We start from the raw sequence: 6,174 nt of genomic DNA, 5'->3' as shown, positions 1-6,174 counted from the left end.
CAGTAACAATGTAAGGTTTTATGCTTTAGCACCCTGCTTGTGTATGTTTTTCTTACCATTTTACGATCCTAGCATGAGGCTACTTGCTTACTTGATATAACTGTATGAATGCTGACGAATGGAGGTTATGTCGCTTAATTTGAAATAAATTGATTTCATGTTTGTAAACTCAATTTCATTGAGTTATACATCTTCAAAACACATGAAATCAAATTGTTCCAAGATGAATGGCATAATCTATACTTGTATGCTTCACATAGTAAATTTTAGGATTTATTAATAATTGGAACATGATCATATAAAGAAAATAAAATTCATATCATGGTTTAGTATAGGCCGATCTTTTGATCGAGTGAGCGAGGGTGCTCAATAATGACATTCCCCTCTCATACCTAAGGTTCCGAGCCAAGCATTTTTAGTGACGATGAACAGTGGCCTTGGCACGAGTCATGAGTTTTCTAATTTTTCCAAAACATTAGGTGGCGACTCTAAGATCTGATGATATAGTCCATTTGTGGCAATAATTTTGTATTAAAATGGATTTTCTATAAGGTTGCCAAATCTGAACTCTCATCTATGTTTCACATTGCACTCGTGAGACTAGATCAAAGAAATCGAGGGTCCGAACTGTTTAACGCGCACAAGTGCCTCTAGGCATGTTACAGTTTCTAATGGCTCTACTGGGGACTTTATGAAACCTTGACTCGAACTCCATGGTATGACTTTTGTTTTCAATTATATGTATATTGCATTACATGCATGGGTGCATTTAAAGTCCCCGTGTTGCCCAAATACTGTTAGGAGAACATGCGCGCTTCTATGTTACTTTTGAGGCCTTGTGTTATAACCTTTTGAGATCTGTCAAAAAAGTAGCTATACCATCTAAGCTCTGCTATCTAATGTTCTCAGACTTCGAAGAGAGGCTATATTGACACTTCTGATTTCCTGGGATCTTCATTGGTTATGACCCAAAGGACTCTTTGGTAATGTCATATTGAATTCAACTCCTAAAGTAAAGCCAGCCTTGTACATATAATGAGCTATAGTACCTTTCAAAATTAGGATAGGATGCTCTCTTATTTCTAGGATGCGTGATGCCACTTGTTTGAATAGTGAAACCCTAGATCATATCAAAGCTAGGACAGGATAACCTTACCCTCCATATGGGTGTTTGTTCTTTTTCCTGCTATGTACAATGTATGGGATCTGGGATTCTCAAATTCTGAATAGTGGTTTAGACATGTCAGTTTGTGGGGTTCAGTTTTTTTTTTTTCCCAGTAGGGGGCATACAATGATCAGTTGTGTGAATTGGGCCAAAGTGTTGCCATAGTTCTGATTGGAAGTTTTGTATTGTTTTTGCTAAGTTGTTGCAACGCCATTGCTTCAGAAAACTTTGATATCCTACAAAGTCTACCAGTGTAAATAAGTAGAACTTATGGGATATCTGACCATTTCTGTAATTAGGGAGTGACCACCTGTTGATTGCACGAGCTTTAGTTTGAATGTTGTCAACGGCCCACCCTTTGACTAGCAATTTGAGAATGGTTTTATTTTGAGTTCTGAATTGAGTATTGAGTCTAAGTTTGATTCCACCAAGTATGTAGAGTTGGGAACAGGCTCGAGTCATTCTAGTGAGTTAGAGTCAGTTGATATCGGGAGTGCTAACCTAGACATTTCTGTCTTGTCTAGGTCTTCTTTGTCATTTTCTTTTGAGTCTGTTGTCATCGCTCAGTCGTAGTTTTTTTAAAATAAAAGTACCATAGATTCTGCCTACTTCTCTGTGCCTTTAATTCATTGCATTGACCAAAAATTATAAAACTTTTATCCAAAACTCTAATAAAAACGAAAAGGAAGAAATTCCTTAGGATTTGCAAACTTTGATTGACTGAGAGGAAGAGAGGTGTGCCAAGCCCTTGATAAATAAGATCATTTCTGTTAATGTGGGTACTGAGAAGGGTCCTGGCTTGGTCTAGATTGGTTCTTTATTGTCTTCGTAAGAGCACGAGTGATTAGTCACTTAGTTAAAAGATTTCAAAAAATATTTTTGTGTGGTCCTATGAAGAAATGTTTGGAATTGATCTTGAAATTGTACAGTATAGAATCCCTCTCGACTTGAGGTCCAACCTCCTTAGCTTTCAAACCTTGATTCAGAATGTTCAGTAATCAACCAAAGTATAAGGCTTGCATAGCCAGAATGGAGGCAGCCCTTGAACTAGGGGCAATAAGGTCGAATGTGAAAAGATTCAAACTAGATCATTTCTCAAGCTAATAAAGACCGGAAAAGAAGTCAAATCCCAGAATCTGAGAGAATGAGTTTTATTACTGAAGGACAATTGAGTTTCTATCCACGACACTAGGGGCAAATTTAGACCCAATTGGAGGGATCCCTACATCATTAAATTTATCTGGTCAAGAGTATCGACCATTTTTATGGATTTAGATGGCTCGTGGATCTCACAACTAATCAACATGGACAAGTTAAAATTTTGTTTTTCCTTGAGAGGCTCGCTGGGCTGAAAACCCAAAAGGACGACCCAAGCAAAAGTTAGAGCAAAAAAAAAAAAACAATAAACAAAAAAAATAGAAAATGAAAAAAAAAAAGAAGAATGAAAAAAAGGAAAAGAGCTCGCAAGGTCGAAAACCCAGAAATGTGGTTTTGGCAAAAGTTAGAGCATAAAAAGAGAGTGTTAATAATCGAGTGAGCCCTACCCGGAACTACGTATGGCCTGATTCCTATTTTTGGGATATATGGGCAGCTTTATCTTGAAGTTCGGCCTTAATCATTTTTCAACTCACTCATCCCGGCTATGTTTGATTGGCGTATCTTTATTCGACTTGGCTATCCAATCTATGTTTAATTAACTTGTCCCGTTTGGTTCAGTTGTCCTTCATGACGAGTTCAGTTGCAAGGCAAATTCAGTTGTACATCTCAAGGGTTGATTTCATGTTGGTCTGGTAGTGATCATTCTCAAAAATAGATTTCAAGGACTTTTAACGAAATCGACTAATTTTTCTCTAAAATTATTTCATCTTTGCAAAACTAGACCATTCTTTGGAACAAAAAGAGAAAAATTTCAGTGCTCCCAGCTTAGCTTACATGATTTCAAAACAGGGAGTGGAACAAGCATGTTAATCTAACTCTCATGTTGGTCAAAATCTTTTTAGTTAAAAAAAAGTCAAGACAATGAACTAGGGGCATAGTCGAGTCAGGAATTCTGTTTTCTCCTCGCACTCTCAAGTTCCATGTTCATATTTCAGCTGGCCAGCTAACTATTCAGTCGGTCGTCTAGATTTTAGTTGACTCCATATGTGTTTATTGTTTGTGTCAGCCGGCCGGTCACTCAATCTGCTGGCTAGCCACTTTATGAACGCAAAATAGAAAAACTACAGAATTTGTATAAAGCTCAATGGCTTGTCTTTTAGAGTTTTGTTTTGAGTCTCTTTCATTCCAGTGAGTGTAAATAGGTATGTTTGAATTGTTTTTGCTCTGTTCTTCTTCCATTGAGTCATTCTTTGATTTCTGGTTAGTTGAGGGGCTCAATGTCCAATTCAGAATTCATTCAAATTCGATCATTCTAAAATTCAAATTCAATAAAATATTTTCAAACTCAAGTGCAAATTCATTCATGCCATGATGTGCAAAAATGGAATTTCTTTTGTTCAATTCCAAGGTGAACCCCCCCGATTACTGCATTACAGAAAGATGAAGAAATTTCGAAACAAAAGAGAGAAAATTCTGAATGATTGGTGCTCTTTCCTAAAAAAAAGAAAGAAAGAGAGAGAGTGGCATTTTCTCAGTTTTCCGACAACACCCCGACGACGAAGATTACAACCGGTTTCATTTGCACATAGCTTCGTTGCCCAACTTTACCATCAGCTACCTCACTTTATCTTTACTCTCGGGGAGTCCTTGAAGACTCTATCTCAACATTGATAGAACTTTCGAAAGAAATTACTCCTCGCCGGCCATCAAATTGGTTGTGAGAATGAACTCCGAATCGGGCTGCGGAAGTGACCTGTCGTTTCAGCTCTTTGTTCTACTTTTTCAATGCACTAATTTCTACTCGAGAGTCCTTGTACATACATTGGAGTAAAGAGAGTTGTGCATTTAACCGATGTACACCAAACGCCCTATGTTACAGTCGACAGGACAAGTTGGAGACTGCAGCCACGGTCTCCACACATGACCTCAGTGTATATGAGTTAGCTTCGATGTCAGACTGTGCTACCATTATTTGCTCAACTGATATTGCTGGAAAGCTGAAAACAGAAAAATGAGGAGGAGAGCGCGGTTGAGGTTCAGAGGAGTCGAAATCTGTCATCTCTAACGTGGACTCATTGAGGCCTAGAAAAAGAGTGAGAGAACCGCAAGAAGAGGCCATGTCAGAGGAGATTGATGCAAAAGAAATGGGTTGCAGAGTGGTGGCAGAGAGAGTTTGCAGCTTTTTGCTCTACCTCTCTCATAGGCTTCGGTTTAAGAAGAGAACGAGGAAGGAGAAGAAGACAAGGGGGTGAAGGTGCCGAGGCAATCGTTAAAAAAATCAGTGAGGGTCTACCTCTGTCGATTAAGTGCCTTGTTTGTTGAAATCGCGTACTAGACATGACTCTCGAAAAAGACGAAGATGAAGAGTGAAACAAAGACAATAGAGGTGGGAAAGATATAGATATGTATATATATTATGTCTATATGCATATATCTTCTATATATATTTTGTTAAAAGAATTAGTTTAGCTCAGTGGTCAAAGATTGAGAGGCTGAGCCTGAGGTCAGAGGATCGAACCCCTATAGCAGCGAGTGTTTCTTTTTGTGTTTTGGTTTTGTCTGTATATCATGTATATATTTTTGTATTTTGTATATATATATATATATATATATATGTATATGTATATAATTTTCAAAAACAAAATGAAAAATAAAAAATAGGAAATTTTCCAAAAAAGAAAAGGAAAAAACAACAAAGAAAAAAATCATTTTGTGTATTGCATCCATATTATCTGGTGTGCATCCGTATGCATTTGCATTTTGTTGTCACAGATTGCCCTTTGTGTTTTTGTATTCACTATCACACTTGCACCAACTATTACATCTATCTGCATGGTTACAACTATTACACTGTTGTATCGCATGGCTATAATCTATTTACATCACTTCCTTATAGTTGTTCAAACACATTGGTTACAACCCTTTTCTCTTTCGCTCAATTAAAATATTCCCCCTCTCCATATGAAATACAGTGAGGTACGTTTGTTGGATACACCACCTTTGCTTCTTTCATGTAAAATATGTTAGGATTTTATGTTTACCTTCCCCCTCTCTGTATGAGATACGGTTAGGTACGCTTGCTGGTTACACCACCTTTGTTCCTTTCATGTGAAACGTGTTAGGATTTGAAGTTTACCCGGTTAAAACCTCCCCCTTTCCATATGAAATGTGGTTAGGTACGCCTATTGATTACACCACCTTTGTTCCTTTCATGTGAAACGTGTTAGGATTTGATGTTTACCTGGTTAAAACCTTTCATCTCTCCGTATGAGATACGGTTAGATACGCATGTTGGTTACACCATCTTTGTTCATTTCATGTGAAATGTGTTAGGATTTGATGTTTACCTGGTTAAAACCTTCCATCTCACCGTATGAGATACAGTTAGATACGTATGTTGGTTTCACCACATTTGTACCTTTTACGTGAAACGTGTTAGGATTTGATGTTTACCTTCCCCCCCCCTCTCTGTATGAAATACGGTTAGGTATGCTTGTTGGTTACACCACTTTTGCTCATTTCACATGAAACGTGTTAGGATTTAAAGTTTACCTGGTTAAAACCTCTCTTCTCTCCGTATGAAATATGGTTAGGTATGCCTATTGGTTACACCACATTTGTTCCTTTCATACGAAACGTGTTAGGATTTGATATTTACCCGGTTAAAACCTTCGCCCTCTCCGTATGATATACAGTTAGGTACGCCTGCTAGTTACACCACTTTTTCTCCTTTCACGTGAAACGTGTTAGGATTTGATGTTTACCTAGTTAAAACCTTCCCCCTCTTTGTATGAGATACGGTTAGGTACGCCTGTTAGTTACACCACCTTTGCTCCTTTCACGTGAAACATGTTAGGATGTGACATTTACCCGGTCAAAATCTCTCCCCTCCCGTAGGGAATACGGTTAGG

Source organism: Camellia sinensis, chromosome 13, assembly GCF_055761805.1.
Source record: "Camellia sinensis isolate YWXY chromosome 13, ASM5576180v1, whole genome shotgun sequence".
Taxonomy (NCBI): domain Eukaryota; kingdom Viridiplantae; phylum Streptophyta; class Magnoliopsida; order Ericales; family Theaceae; genus Camellia; species Camellia sinensis.
The sequence above is the reverse complement of the archived record's forward strand: the minus strand, read 5'-3'. Positions refer to the sequence as shown.